The sequence below is a fragment of the Notamacropus eugenii genome, chromosome 3 (genome assembly GCF_028372415.1).
Source record: "Notamacropus eugenii isolate mMacEug1 chromosome 3, mMacEug1.pri_v2, whole genome shotgun sequence".
In the NCBI taxonomy this organism is placed as follows: domain Eukaryota; kingdom Metazoa; phylum Chordata; class Mammalia; order Diprotodontia; family Macropodidae; genus Notamacropus; species Notamacropus eugenii.
Window position 1 is genome coordinate 204284361 of NC_092874.1, and position 16603 is coordinate 204300963.

Genomic DNA, 16603 nt, shown 5'->3' on the forward strand with positions numbered 1-16603 from the left:
GGAAAAATTGATCTCTCTTGGAATATATAAAATTTCATGCCTCATTCATTTACCACATTCTGCTTTCTCTTATGGTTATTTGAATACATATCTCAGCTCTATTATTTAGACTCTAGATTATTTGAGAGCAAAGACAGAATTTTATTCATCTTACAGGATCAAAGATGATAAAATGTCAGAATTATAAGAGATCTTAATTCTTAATACCTCCTGCTCTGTACAGGCATATGTATGATCCCCTTTATAAAAATCACTGAGTGATTCAGTAATTACACTAAAAAATCCTTTCAGGACAGAATTGGAGAAATATTAATGACTCATGGGTAGGCTGAACTATATAATCAAAATGATAATTCTTAATTAATTTATTCAGTGTGTTAGAGACGAACTTGACACACAAAAAAGTATCAAGAAAAATGTGTTTAAAATGGAGTTCAGAGTAGGGAGGGCCTATGCTCGTTCACCTGAAGGAATGTGTAGCTTCCAGTATGGCCACTGGAAGGACTACAGCCAGGTCAGGATGAGGCAGGACCCTTATAGAATTCTGAACTTTGGGTTTCCCTCTATACTCTCCCCTGGTCATGTGACCTTATGTTCCCCTCTCTGATAGGCTCTTCCTCACACAGCTCCTTGGGCCTGCGCATCAGTTTCTGACCACTAACCTGTCCATGCTAGGTCACAACCCCTATCACCTGGGAATGTGGACAACAGAACTTTCTTACTTCCCACAAGTGCTATACCCATCAAACTACCCAAGGATTATTTAATAGAGCTGGGAAAAAATAAGAACAAAAATAATCTAGAGTCACAAAAGATCAAGAATACCAAGGCAAATGATCAAAAGTTCTTTAAGTACAGTGGGCTAGAATTTATCTTGGTCAGGTAACTTACACTCATCAAGGGCTGCAAATTGCTCAACATTTCCTTATTTATTTTGGATTTCAACTTCCTTCTAAGCATTTTTGCTCTAGCCTTCCCTTCCTCATTTTGTATTTTGAATGCGTCCTTGGTTCATTTCAGCAGTAATAAAAGTGTAGCTCTCCACTTGGAAGCAGATCGCCCCTCCCTTGGAGACATTGTCATGGAAGTCTGCCAGAGGGTGGGCAGGCATTACACAAGTATCTGTGGGCTTGAATTTGAAGTGCTTCTACAGAAAAGGGATAACTGAAAGACTTGGGGGAGGTCAGGACTGAATGCTCTGCAGGACTCTGTTAGGACCCATCTGTGCCTGGAGCAGAGTAATGTGCCATGGTCATTGCTTACCTGATGCCTGGAAGTAGAGGGCAGCAGATGTGATTTTCCTACAAGTCAAGGGAAGTTGCTGACCAGGCGTGAGTGAGAGGCAGATGAGCCAGGAACAGACTGGCCTGAAAAAGCAGATTGTGGCTGGTAAAGATTAGCTATGCCCCCAGTTAAGCATAAACAAGCTAGCCAGCTACATAGTCAATCGAGAGACAGCCTCTTGCAGTCAAGAATTGAGCTAAAGGAAGTAGGAGGCCTCGGGATCCTAGGGGACCCAAGGAAACCACAAGAAAAGAAAGGACATTACTGCCCAGTGATTCCAGAGGTATGAGTCACCTCGGCCACATATGCTTTCATATGTGTGCTCCTTTTGACTGGTGTATTCTCTGTGTGTGGATACTTTTCCCATTGATATGCATATTTGTGGGACAGTGTATCCCAGGTTTGGGGATTTAAGTTTACCAATTTAGTATATGCCTTTTCCTTGGGTTAATTGTATCCTCTGACTGACAGATTAGTGATAAGTATGTGTCATGGATGGTGAGCTATGGTTTTAAGCGTACCTACCCAGAATACTTTGACCCTGGTATAGTTGTCTCCTAGGGAATTCAACCTGTGAGCGCAGGTTGGGGAGTGGGGGCTTTAAAGTAGCCTAGAAAGGTTCAAATATGTCCAGATTAGAACTTTGGAATTTTTCCTTTCAAACCCAGACTTTCCCACACTCTGGATGATTTACTAGAGAGGGCAAATCAGAGGGGAGAGTGTAAGGAAAGGGAATTATGATTCCTGACCCCCAGCTCAGAATATGGAATCATAGGATCTAGTTAAGCATAATGAGATTTACCTTTTTTTAAAATTAAATTTTACTTTTTTTCTCGTTCAACAAAAATCTGCCTTCTTTTTTCTTCACCGAGAAAGCAAAAAAAACAAAACTCCTGTTATAAATATGTATAGTTAAACAAATTTTCCCATTGGCCATATAAAAAAAATAAACAAACAACACAAACCCCAAACCCCTCCAACTACACTCTGAATTCATTGCTTGTCAGGAGGTAGGTAGCACATTTCATCATGAGTCCTTTGGATGATGAGGTTTTAATGTGTGAATGTTTTTGTGTCTACTCTCTGTGCAAATTTTTTTAGTTGTCAAGAAGGAAGATAGCATGGCTTAGTAAAGTGTTGGATTTGGAGTCTATATTTATATAGTGCCTACAATGTGTTGAACTTTATAAATTTATTTTAATGTCATTTGATCCTCATGACAACTCCATTTGACAAATGAGAAAGCTGAGGCAAACAGAGACTAAGTGACTTGTCTAAGGTCACACAGCTAAGTGTCTGAGGCAAGATTTGAACTTAAGTTTTCCTGACTTCAGGCCCAGTGCTCCACCCTCTGAACCATCTAGCTGCCCCTAAGAAGATTTGATTCAAATCCTGCCTCACATACTCCTTAGTTATATGAACCTCAGATTCCTCATCTCTAAAATGAAAGGGGTAAACCAGACAGCTTCCAAGGTACATTTCATCCCTATCATGGGAGAAAAAAACATAATAATTTTCTCCAGTAGATCCCTGTAAAGTGTGCATCTAAGCACAAGAGTCCCAGATAGAGAATATCCCCAGGGGGTTCCTGAAAGTGCATAGTGAATCCAAATACATCCTAGTGAAACCTCTTATGTCATACCCCCTCCAGGCTACTCACTCCATTTGTCACTCACACAGTTTGAGTCCACAGATGATGGTGGTAGTGATGATGACAGCTAATTTATATAGCTTTTACTATGTTCCAAGTGCTGTGCTAAGCACTTTATAACTATTAGCTCATTTAATCCTCCAGCTGGGAGTAGGTCCTATTGTTATAGTCTTTTTACATATGGGGAAACTGAGGCAAGTAGAGGGTAAGGGACTTGCTCAAGGTTAAATACCAAGTAAGTATCTGAGGCAGGAATTGAACCCAGGTCTCCCTGATTTTAGGTCTGACACTCTATCCACTATACCAGCTAGCTGCCATAGAGTGTTGCTATTACTGCTGGTTCTAGAGGTAACCTTGTGGGGGTAGACTTCTAACATTATCTCTCAGGAGACCCTTTCAGTGTGCTTTCTTTTAATGTCAGCTGGTATACTTAGCTTTTGACAAAGAAATTTACTCAGATGGTATAGAAAGAACAGTTGGTACAAAATATTGTTCCCCACAAAGTCTGGGGCATGCTATCATACAAATATACAGTGTCCATGGGAAGAGTAGACTTTAACTCACATGGTAGTGAGGCACACTTGTGTCTATCTAGAAGGGAGTGTCTCTGCTTCTTCACTGGGCCTTGAAGTCTCTCAAATTGCCTCTGCACCTGTTGGATGGCATGTCTTTTTCTAGGCAACTAAATCCACAGATAAATGCCAAGGCTGATGGGAGGAGAGGGAGGGCAGGGGAAAGGAGAGGAAAGAGAAATTCTCTCTTCCCACTCCTGCAGGATTTTCATTCCACAACTGCCCTCAGGCTTGAGTACCTCCTACTCTTAAATGGCTAGATGACTTGTTTTTTTAAATATGTAGGCCCAAGAAGCATGACTGATTCAACCAATCACTAGATGTTTCTTTTGTGGTATCTTTGTGGGTTAATGGACTCTACCATTTGAAACAGTTTCCGTGAGAAAGGTTCATTTCTAAGTTATAAATAACTATTGTATAAACAAACTCTTAGAACATAGAATCATGGATCTACAGCTGGAGAAGACCTCAGAGGACATTTAATCCAATGCCTTCATCTCACAGGTGAGACAATTGAGACCACAGAAGGGCAAGTGACTTCCCAAAGTCCATAGAAGTAGTTAAATGTCAAAGAAGGAGGTGCAGTGAACTCCTCTGACTCACCTCCCTATCTATATGTTAGGAACAGATTTCACTCAGGGTTGCCTCTGTGGTAGCTGAAGTAGATAGCTCCTTAGTGGTGTTGTTTCAGGGATTTCCTTCCCCAAAATATCCTCCCCACTGGCCTAACTAAAATTATTGCCATTAGTCATTTCTCTGAGCTAAATGTGTTATCTGGGAGAGTAACATATCATTATCACCCATTAACACATCAGTGCAAAGCAGTGTGAAGTAGTGGATGGAAAGCTTGTCCATAGCCAGAGTCAGGAAGACCTGGGTTTGAGAGTTATCTCTGAAATGTTGCAGTTTTAATAAGAGATGGGATAGAATAGGACCACTTGTGCATGTAGAGGGGTTTACCCTGGCAAGGAAAAGGGCCACTTCCTCATGTGAGACAAAGAGGAGGGAGATAGTGGCAGGAGGCATCTGGATGATATGAGATGAAGAGGGAATGAAAGGGAGCTCAGTGAATGTCCTTAATTTGTTTAATATATAAATAAAACTATAAAAACCAGCACAACACGTTGAAAATATGTCCTTCATTTTTTCTGTAAAATCTGAGGCAAAATTTTCAGCTGAAGAGATGGGAGGAGGGGAAGCTATGGGAGGTCTGAAGAAGGATGAAAAGGTTAGCTGTGGAGAGGGGAATAGTGAGTTGATGAGGGAGGTACAAGAGGATTGCCTAGCAGCAGTGAGGTTCCAGTTGAGGTTATGCAAACATAAATTTATAATAAACCCAGTCAGTACAGTTTCCTCATTTTTTATGCAGTTTTATTTAATACCACAAGAATAGGAGTGAAGGCATCAAATGATAATAGTGATCCAAGATGAGGGCAAGATCTGCCATAGGATTAGGGGACAAGAGATTCAAGAGAAGGTAGTGTGAAATTGAGTTGGTTTAACAAAGGATCACAAAGAGAAAGAGAGGAGAGTATGTGGAGTGCAGAGGTCATGACCTGGGAAAGAACTGAGGGGTGGAGTGATTGACAGTCATGGGAGTATGAAGAATAAGGTTAAGGCTCATGGGGTAGGAGGAGTATTGGAATGGTGCAAAGGAATTTCAAAACCGATTGAACCTGGAAGTGGTTGATGATTATGCAGGATGACAGATCATGGGAATTACTTAAGTTGAAAAACAGGAAAGATAAGGTATTTGAGGGAGTATTAATATGTAGTTTTAGTTTAGTTTTATTAGGGCAGAAGGTAGAGAGGAGAGAAAGACTATGAATTAAGCACCGAACTCATTGAAGAAGGAAGGCAAGTACACTAGAGGCTGATAAATAACATCTACTAGAATTGACTGGGTGACAAATACGGATTGAATGAACCTCAAAGAAGATGTGGTTACTGAATGATGATTGTAGAAGAGGATCCTGGAAGTTGCAGGAGAATATTAGCATTTGGAAGTAACTTTAGCTTAGTCCCTGGAAAAGCTGACTTTCTCAGGGTTGCACAATAGCAGTCAGGACATGAATCCTGGTTTTCTGGTTCTATATCTAATGTTCTTTCCACTACCACAACAAACCTCTTCCTAAAAGATTTCCTCATCTCAAGTCAGGTTGGCTTCCTCATTATCCCCTGTGCCTCAGATGCCTTATATATTCCAACTTTTGTGGTACAGCGTGGTGCAGTGAAAAGATCACTGAACTTGGAGACAGGGGAGACCTGGTTTCAAATTCTGATCTTTAGCATGTGACTATGGATAAGTTTCCATCCACATACATAACTAGACTTGTGCTTACTTCATAGTATTATGGAGATGAAATGAGATAAGATATATAAAGTCGTTTTCACTATTGAAAGCACTATATAAAGCTATGTTCTATTATTATTTCTCATACCTCTGTTACTTCCTGGGATGTTCTTCTTTCTATATATTCAAATCGTATTCATTCTTTAAGGCCCAGTTTAATTCCTTGCTCTACCAGGAAACCAGAATCTAGGACTACTTCAATATGGATTTCTTCCTTCTTTGAATTCCTATGGCCATGGTAGCTCAGTACTTCCTTATTTTGCATTAATCGCTCACTAATTTCTTTATAGGGCAGTTAGGTGGTGCAGTGGACAGAGTGCTGAGTCTGGAGTCAGAAAGACTCATCTTCATTAGTTTAAATCTGGCCTCAGACACTTGGTGGCTGTGTAATCTTGGCCAGATCATTTAACCCTGTTTGCCTCAGTTCATCATCTGTAAAATGAGCTGGAGTAGGAAATGGCCAACCATTCTGGTATCTTGGCCAAGAAAACCCCAAATGGAGTCATGAAGAGTTGGACACAACTGAAACAACTAAACAACCACAAGAATTTCCCCTACCTTTGGGGAAAACCATAACCTGGACTTTGCTAGCAATGAGAGGCATTCTTATTTTTATAGACCCTTAGAGATTCCAAATTCTCCATCTCTTTCTGTGTTTCCACATTTTCATTTCTCTCTCTCTCTCTCTCTCTTTGTGTATATGTATGTATACGTACATACATACACATATCTCTGTATTTTATATACATGTATATTTGTACGTATGTATATATATATATATATATATATATATATATATATATACACATATTTATATGCATACACACATACTTTTATATAGGTGGCACAGTAGATAGAGTGTTGGGCCTGGAGTCAGGAAGATTCATCTTCCTGAGTTCAAGTCTGGCCTCACACACTAACTAGCTATGTGAATCTGGGGAAAGTCATTTGACCCTGCTTACCTCAGTTTCCTCATTCTGTAAAATGATCTAGAGAAGAAAATGGCAAACCATTCTAGCATCTTTACCAAAAAAAAACCCCAAATTGGGAAACAAAGAGTAGGACATGACTGAAACAACTGAACAATAACAAAAAGGTTACACACACACACACACACACACACACACACACACACAAACACACACACATGTATATATTCTAAATTTAATCATCTACAAAAACATTCAGAAAAACAAAACATATCCCCCAAATCATAAACTCCAAGTGTGCATTTATATTACTTTTAATAAATAGTAGTATCTTGTTTGCTTACTCTTATAATCACTCATTTCTGCTTATTTTTCAAATTCTGCTCCTATAATTCTGATTCTAAGCTACACACAGCTTTGCATGAATCTTCCTGTATTTCTTTAAAAAAAACAACAACAATTTCTTTATGTGTCTTGTCTCCCCAACTACTTGCTCTTATTCGGAAGGGTGGATTCTTATGGATTCCTGGGAAATAGAAACCTTGTCTAATGCTTCTATTATCTCCTAGCTTACCCTCCTAAATACCTACTGATTGCTTCCTATTTTTGCCTAGGGTGGGTCCTGATTATCACTGAGGAAAAGGAAGATGTATCTGGGTCAGAATGTACCTTGTTGAATTGAAAACAAAAGAGGGTGAGTGGAGAGGATGTATAGCTAGCTCATTCTTGGTACTGAATTGTAAGTATATCGCGAAATGCTTCACAGCAGTGTGTTCTTTATTTGGTTCTTCAAACATCAGTAAGATGTTGCTGGGTAGCAGTAGTACTCCATGTGAGATTAATTTCTATTTGGACTTTTATTTACGAGTTTGTCATAGGGTTGCTACTCATCCAGATATAGCTACATGTGATTTGGAAATCACAAAATTCCTGCCAGTCTCCACCACAACCTTTGCCTCAAAACTATGTCCTGAATGATTAGGGATACACCCAGGATTCTTGAGTCATGATCCCATCTAAGTTTCAGACAGATCTCTCAAACGTTAATACATGGAACAACCAAGGTTATAAGGAACTTAGGAGTAGAAAAAATTAGCAAATCAGTGATTAGGTAAAGGAACCTAATATTCATTCTGAGTGGACTGATGTTCAGGTGGCTCAGTTATTAATTTTTTTTTCCTCTGCAATAGGCAAGACCATGCCTACCAAGAGAGGGTAGAATTACTCAAAACCACATTAATCCTATAATCCTATACTATACAAAGGTCCAGGGAGGAGGAACAAACATTCTGAAAACACAAGAGGCTGAGATAGATAGATAATTTCATTATCTATCAACAGTGACTTTTATAATTAATCAATGAGGAAGGCATAGAGCCAAGTGAAGGACTATTTGGCATCATGGAGATGATCATCTTCATACAACCAGCTCTTGTAGGATTGAGATAACAACTTTACTTCCCATGATCCTGGAACAGAAGAATCAAAAGTCACCTAAAATTCTGGACAGAATTCAGAATGTTCTGAGCCCTGAAACCAAGTTATTAATAAAAAGTAAATGAGAGGAAGTTCTGGAAAAGATGGTATTGTGGAAAGTGCTAAGAAAGCACAGATAAAAAATGACACCATATGAAACAAAGAACCAACAAATCTAAAGACAAACAAATCCAATCCAAGAATGCGCAGGAAGCTAGCTGGAAGTCATCAGCCTTTCTGGTAGGGAGTACTTCAGGGAAGTCAGAAGTCAGTGGTATCTAAGTCCAATAATACTGGAGGTACAGCAGGAATCAAACTTCACTTCAAGGATGACTATGCAAAGAGATAGAAATGGGGCAGGGGTGAAGTGGCAATGTGCCAGAATATCCCAATGGTCCAGGGCCTTCTAAAAGACTATTTGCTATCCCCAGTAGGTAACTGCCCAAGGAGACAAAGATGGAACAGAGATGCTAGGTCTTTCACTGCCGGAAGCCCATGTAATCTTTCATCCTTTCAGGGTCATACCATGGGACAAAGCCAACTCTTGGTAGGAGAACAAGGAGAATGAGATCAAGATGAGAATGAAGTCAGTCTTGATGTTGGATCATCAGGAGATGGAGGCAGAAGCCACAGATTAAAGCTGAGGGGTTGTCTTGATCTTAGAATCAGGTCTAGCTCCCTGTCCCAAGACAGGGTTGTAGAAGATGTCAATCATGAGGATCCCAACTACCACATATAGGACTATAGCAGGAAAAACCAGGGTCTACTTACTTCATTCAAGAATATGGTAGTTGATGAAGCCTGGCCTTGGCACAATGTTGTAATATAGGAACTGAGGTAGGAATCATGAGTAAACAAAAGAAAATTCCTAATAAAATGAAGAAACATTATAAATTAAGAGAAGGCCATCAGGTAACCCCAGAAGAAGAGAATAACTACTCAATAAATATAAATTGAACTTTTTCTTCCTTCCCTCCTTTCTTCCTTCCTTCTTCCCTTCCCTTCCCTTCTCTTCCCTTGTCTACTTCCTCTCTCTCTGTCCATATAGAGTATCATACCTTTACCTGTGGTTGTTCTGTCCAAAGGAATGTAAATGTTGATGGTGGAAACCTAGCAAGATATCTTGGGGTTTAGAGGCCAGATTTATTTCTTAAAGATCATACCTTAAATTCAATTCACTGTCACTCTCATTGATTGGCCAGCAATAGGTGCCAGCCCAAGCCCCATTTAGTGGTCATTGTTTAGGCTCTGATGGCTCAGAGTGATTGTAAATAGTAATTGTTTCTATTTTATCTAGAAACTCTGAGCGTCTTCCCCTCTCTGATTGATTTTTTTTTTTAATTAGGTAAAAGACACCATGCCTTGGCTCATTTCTTACCTAGTCTTAATCACTGAATGGACAAAGTGAGAACTCAGAAAGATCTTAGCTTAAAAAGGCCAAAGTTTTCCACTGCATCCAGGACCATCTCCAGTCATCCTGATTTCCATCTTGCCTCTGGACTCAGACGACTGGAGGAGAAAGTGAGGTTGGTGGCTTTATACAACCCTCCTTCACTTAAATCCAATTCACTTGAAAGTCATGGCATCCTCCTCCTGATGTCATAGTTGTCTTCAAGAATGAAGGCCATGCAACAACAACAACAAATTGAACTTCACACAAAAAGAGTGACCTTACCTCAGGGACTGCAGGAATGAATGGAAAGAATGAAGTATGAGATAAAAAATGAAATTAGAGCACTTTGGGAAACAGATCAGAGGAGAATAAACATCTCAGAACATAAGGTAGGAAAAAATGACCCAAGTTGTGGACACTCTGACAATTAGAAAAGAGCAAACATATCTCAAAGATTCTACGAGACAGTCAGAACAAAGTTAAATTACTGAAAAATTAGAATGTATGAGGCATGTATTATCAAAAAGAATTGATCTGGAAAACAGGATGAAGAGGCATAATTTAAGAATGATCACACTTTATGAAAACTATGACCAAACAAAAAACTAGATTCTTCAAGAAATAATTTTTTAAACTACTCAGAACTATTAAGACCTGAGGGCAAGGTGAGAAATAGAATCCACTGCTCCCTTCCTGAAAGAAAACCTAAATTAAAAATGCCCAGGAATGTCATAGCCAAAATCAAGAAATTCCAGTCAGAGGTTCCCAAAGTGTCAATACTTCCCCGTGAGGGGTGTTGGAATGCGGAGGCTGGTAGCAACCTCTGGTGCAACTGGGGGGACATTGAATAAAAATAAGTGGGTGGTGGAAGCATAAGCAAAGAAGAGAAAATAAGAAAATTATGAAAAACCATTCACGTTTCATCTGTTGTATAACAGAGTTAAAGTGGTAGTGATAACATTATTTTCCAAATAACACACAAAATACAAGTTATAACCAATCAGTGGTCAAATCCTCTGAAAAGTCTTAACAAGCAAGTGTTGGCAGGAGAGCGTGTCACTCGCTGTCAGGAAGTCCAGCATGCACTGGCAAGAATATGTGTGTGTAATGACTTGCCAATACGATGTTTCCATTCCATTCCATTCCAAAACAATAATGTTTCCATTGTTTCCAATACAACATTATATGGTTACATGATGCAATATTGCATCATCAAAATTTCAATGCAGGAAAAAACCTATAAATTTATAATAATTTATTAAATTTAAGATATGTTATTTTAAGATATATATTTTAATATATTTTTTGAAATGATGAAAATTTCAGAAAAAAGGTTAAAGAGTTAAAGAAAGCAGATTTCTAGGAAGACACTGAGTAATTTTTTTTTAAAGGCCAAATAAATTTGGGAACCTCTGTTCTAGATCAAAGAAAAAACAAATCAAAAAGTCAAAAAGAAAGATTATAAGGGTCAAGGAATTAAAACGAGGATTATGCAGGATTATATTTCAATTATTAAAACATAAAGAAAATTTTGAAAAACTATACTCCAAAGGCAAAGGAAAGTCATACAACCAATGAATAACTTATCCTGAAAAACTGAGAATAATTTTACAAAAGGAAAAATGTACACTAACATAGGATTTTCAAGCATTCCTGAGTAGAATCTTAGGAGCCAAGAGAAACCTAGAAAGGTAAATGCATTTGAATGATTGGAAGGAGCTAAATGAGGATCATTTCTACTGGGAAAGAAGAGACAATTGTCCCTCCTGATTCACAGTACATTCAAGAGATATTGAGAGATTAAAAAAAGACAAACATAGACTTTGGTTGTGGCTTTGATTCATAGTATAGGATAGGTTTTAAGAGAGGAAAGAATAGTGAAGGAGGAAAGTAGCATGATGGGGAATAAAAGAGAAACAAGAGGGAGGAATTTACAATTTCTCATAATTGGAGCATGACAATAATAGTCAGAGAATAAAGTATTTATTAATATGAGCACTGGAGATACAAAAATGAGGGAGGGAAAGCATCATTGTATAGAGATGGCCAGGAAGTAACATGAAGATTTAGTTCAGGGGACTCAGGGCTGGAGTTCAAGTTGGTAAAAGGCCAAGGTCTCCCATTGCATCTTGGGCCATATCCAGGCATCCTGATCTATATCTGGCCACTGGACCCAGATAGCTACAAAGGAGAAAGTGAGACTGGTGACTTTGCACAGCCCTCCTTCACTTCAATCCAATCCACTTGGATGTCATGGCATCACCCTCTTGATGTCATGGTCTTCCAGAATGAGGAACAAACAACAACAAACAGGGAGATGAAGAGGAGGAAATGAGGATTATGGCAAGATGGGGAGGATATAGCCAGCAAATGCAACAGTGGGTTGAGTGAGACTCTGTGAACCTCACTCTTACCAGAGCTAGACAATGAAAGGTGGAACACACACACACACGCATGCATGCACACACATACACACATACACACTGAAGCTGCTATCAAAATACATTGAATTCAGTTGTGAAATAAGTGTCTGTAGAGAGGAAGCACGTTATCTAAAAGGCAAGGTGAACTCAAGGAGGGAAGAGTCACAAGTAAAGCAAATTTCAACTATGGAGGGCTGAGCATAAAAGCAGGATTAAAAAGAGAGGAAGTTTGAGAACTAGTGATCAGTGAAGAGAGGGAGGGAAAAAAAGTAATGTCAGACCACTTCAATTCATAGATCATTAGTGTCAATTCTATTAACTTTCTTTCCTTTTTCTTTGTAAAGATGTCACTGTACTACCTTGGGACTTCTCTGATTGACTTTTCCGCCATGCTCCAGGAAGCTCATTTTTGGGATAACCTGCAAAACCTCATCAAACCTGGTACTCCATCTCTTTACCTTCCACCCTCTGCCTCTCTGTTTGAAGGGTAGATCCATGAACTCCAAAGCTCCACTCAAGAAGAGAGCTCAGCTCTGATACCTCTTTCCTTTTCATCTGCTTTCAATACCTTGGGACTCCTCTGACTGACTTCTCCACCATTCCTCTCACCTTATACTTTCTCCTCTTTTCTCCCACCCCATCCCACCTCTCTCTCCAGTTTTTCATCTTCCTTTTATGTGTTGTCTTTCTCTAGTAGGTTGTAAGCACCTTAAGGGAAGGAATTGTCTTTTTTTTGTATTCATGTCTCCAGTTCTTAGCACAGTGTAGGCACTTGATAAATGTTGATGGATTGAAGAGGACAAAGAAATGAAAAATTATAAGAGGAAATGACAGAGGATAAAACCCAAGTATTAATCATAATTGAGAATGTGAATGGGATAAACTCATCCATAAAATGAAGGAGGGTAGCCAAACAGATTAGCAAGAAGAATTCAACAATGTGTTGTTTATAAGAAACACTGGGGAAACATAAAGATTCAATAAAGAGTCAAAAGGAGAGGCTGGAACAAAATTTATCACTCCTCAGGTGAATTCAAAAAAGCAAAGGTGGCAATCATGATCTCAGACAAATTGATAGTAAAAATAGACATGGTGAAAAGAGATAAGCAGGGAAATTAGATTATGCTTAAAGGCATCCTAGACAATGTAAATAGACCAGTGCTTAATATATATGCACCAAACAACGTAATATTTAAATACTAGAAATGATAATCAAACTGCAGGGGGAAATAAAAAGCAATACTATAAGCACTGATGACCTAAATGTGTTCCATTCATATCAAGACTAACATAACAAAAAGACAAACAAGAAAGAAGTTAAGAACATGAGTAGCATTTTATAAATATTTGATATAATAGACCTTTGGTGATAACTGAATGGAAATCAAAAGATTCCTGTTTCTCAGCTTTGCATGTTACCTTTTGCAAAAGTTAATCTCATGCTAATACATAAAAACCTCATAGACAAATGAGGAAATGATTGACATAGCCTTTACTGATCACAACACAGTAAAAATTATAAGGGCATTCAAAGGAAGGAATCACAACTTATCGCACTTAAATGGATACTAAATGACATCATCTTAAGAAAGTACGGTAAAAGAATAAATCAAAGAAACAATAGAAAAAAAATTTTTTTTTAAATTGACCACAATGAGATAAATACCAAAACTTCTGAGAGGCAGATAAAACATTCCTTAGTAAAAAATGTATATCTCCCAATCTTTTCAAAAGAAAGGAAGAATGGATTGATGAACTCGGTATGCATTTCTAACCCAAAATATTCATGTGGCCAGGCAGAATGCCACACATGTTTGAAGGATGGGATTCCCATTGGCCATTCCCAGCCGTTATACTACAAAAACAAACAATTAGAACATCAACAAAACAATTTAAAAAGAAGTCAAAATTCTGAAAATCAAAGAAATGGCATTTTAAGAAATTGAATTGACAAAAGTAGGAGTTGACTTTTTAAAAAAAGACTAAGAAAATAGACAAACTGTTAGCTAATTTAATCTCCCCCAAAAGAGCAAAACAAAATTTTTTTAAAAAAAGGAAAAGGGAGAATTCACAACAGATGAAGAAGAAATAAAATAAATTATTAGAAACTAACGATTCCCTTATCTTGAAGCTGTGAAGGAATTTTTAACTTAATATAAGACTTTACATTTATCTCCACTAAATTCCATTTTATTTGAGTTGGTCCAGTGTTCTAACCTGTCAATATCTTGTTGAATCTTGTCTCTGTCAGATGTCATGCTGTCCCTTCCACCTTTTTACTATCCATGTCTTTATTTTAGTTAGTAATAACTAAACAACCCAGAACAGATCCCTCGATTCCTCTGGCCAGATTGAGCTGGAACCATTAACAACAACTCTTTACATCTGCCCGTTCAACCAGTTCCAAATCCATGTAATTTGCACTATCATTTGGCCCATAGCCCTCCAAATGTTCCACAAGCATAGCATGATAGACTTTAAAATTGCTATACTAAAATGTAGATTAATTCTTGGTACAGCATTCCTCTGTTGTATGACTTTGAGAAGCTTGTCAAAAAAGGAAACAAATTTAATCTGGCATGGTCATGTTCTTGATGGCAACTTTCATATGACTATTTCAGTAACTTCTTTATATGGTCTCCTTCCCTCCAGTCTCTTCTCTCCCGGATATCAATAGTAATCTTAAAACACAAGTCGGACCATATAACTCCTCTACTCAAAAATTTTCAGTGGCTGTTTATTGATGGCTTCTAGGATAAAATACAAACTCAACCCGACATTTAAAACTCTCCATGGGGACCTCCAGCTAAAATGGCTGTATGAATAGAGGCAAACTGCCCAGCTAGTAAACTACACACAAACTTATTTATCCAAGTTGATAGCAAGAGAAATCAGAGAAAGGGTACATGGGAGAATATATACCCAACAATACAGAGTAAATGAACTCTCCAGTTGTGGGGCAAGATACCCCACTCAACCCAGAGTTCTTAAGATCTCACTTAAGGGGAAATTCCCCAAAGTCTCTAAGGTAATAAAGCTTTTCTTTTCTTTAGAAAAGAAGCATGACTGAAATTCTACATGTTGGCTTCTTCCCAGAGTCCTTCTCCCTTCATGGTCCTGGACAAGAGTTGTAATCAAGCATCTTCTCTCGAAGCTAGAAGCTATAAGAGTTCAGATATCTCTCCTCTCCCACCCTCACCAACTCTTGCCCAACACAACAGTGTGGGGCATTGAGTAATTAATCTCCACCAATGAGGAGAGAATCCCATACAATTGGCACTTTGAACCAAGAGTTTCATATGTAAAGGTTCTTTTTTAGGGCCTGGGAATGGAGTATTAAAGGTTAGAATAAAATTATTTTTAAAAAAATTTAATTCTCCATAATTCAACTCACATATGTTTCCAGACTTATTTCCCATTATTCCCCTTCATGAATCCTCTGTTGCAGCCAAACTAGTCTACCAGATGTTTCCTGTTCTTGGCATGCCACATCTTGAACCAGATCTGAAGTATCTTCGCACTTCACCTCCACCTTTAAAAATCCCTTGTTCCCCTCAAGGTTCAATTCACCTGCTCTCTCATAGGAAAAGCCTTTCCTGATACCTATAGTACTTAATGTTCTCTTTCTCCTCAAATTACCTTCTGTGGGCTTAACATATGTAGAATGGTAGTTACACAAAATTACAATGTCATACATAGCAGGCATTTAAATGCTTGCTAAATTTAATTGAATATAGATAGATATAGTATAGATGGAAGAGGATGAGGATCCAATATTTCATCTATGACCTTGAAGTGACTCTAAGTATTTAAGGCCATGTCAGAGTCACTACCAAGCTAACCAGCTTCATATCTAGATAATGAGAAAGATAATAACTCACATCTCTACAGAGCTTTACAAAGCACTTCCTACAACTCTTTGAAGCAGACAGTACAATTATTATTATGCATATTTAAAGAGAAAACTGAGGCACAGAAGCTAAGTGACTTGTCTGTGGTCATAAAGATAATTATTTTTAATTGATTGATATAAGTAGTGGAGCTAAGATCTGAACCAAGTTTGCCTTATTCTAGTTTAAGTGATTTTTTATGCTATTGCATGATTTTCAGAAAAAAAAAATTCACCAAAGTATTTTTTTTCAGTTACCAAAATTCATGAAGACTATCTATAGAACTAAGGTATAGAAGGAACTGCAATCTGAATAAGTGGAGAGAGTCTATGGGTGAAGCTTAGATTCTTAAAGTACTATCACTCCCTAATTCATTTTATGTTTGGATTTTCATATACCTGGCATAAGATTTGAATAAGGAACATACTAAAATATAAGCACTTTGAGCTTTTCATTTTGACATGTATGCTTCTGGCAGCATATTGTTGTCTTTTAAGAACCTATGCACAAATTAGCTCCAAATCTCATTGCATTAGTTATGTATTTTGAAAACTACCTGAAAAAAAACCCAGAATCTAGTGCAATCTACTTTCAGTGTTTCTGTTACTGTTCCCTACATTGAATCAATAAAT

At 38.1% G+C, this 16603-nt stretch overlaps 1 long non-coding RNA gene across 2 annotated transcripts; it reads left to right on the plus strand.

Moving 5' to 3' along the window:
- The first annotated feature begins 1340 nt into the window (after positions 1 to 1340).
- On the plus strand, positions 1341 to 16274 carry LOC140533823 (uncharacterized). Of its 2 annotated transcripts, none has more exons than XR_011977069.1 (5): positions 1341 to 1567; positions 7404 to 7483; positions 9611 to 9791; positions 12426 to 12522; positions 15135 to 16274. It is a non-coding gene; the product is annotated as an uncharacterized lncRNA (long non-coding RNA). The 2 variants fall into 2 exon arrangements; XR_011977068.1 differs by lacking the exon at positions 1341 to 1567 and adding an exon at positions 3930 to 4011.
- The last annotated feature ends 329 nt before the right edge of the window (positions 16275 to 16603 follow it).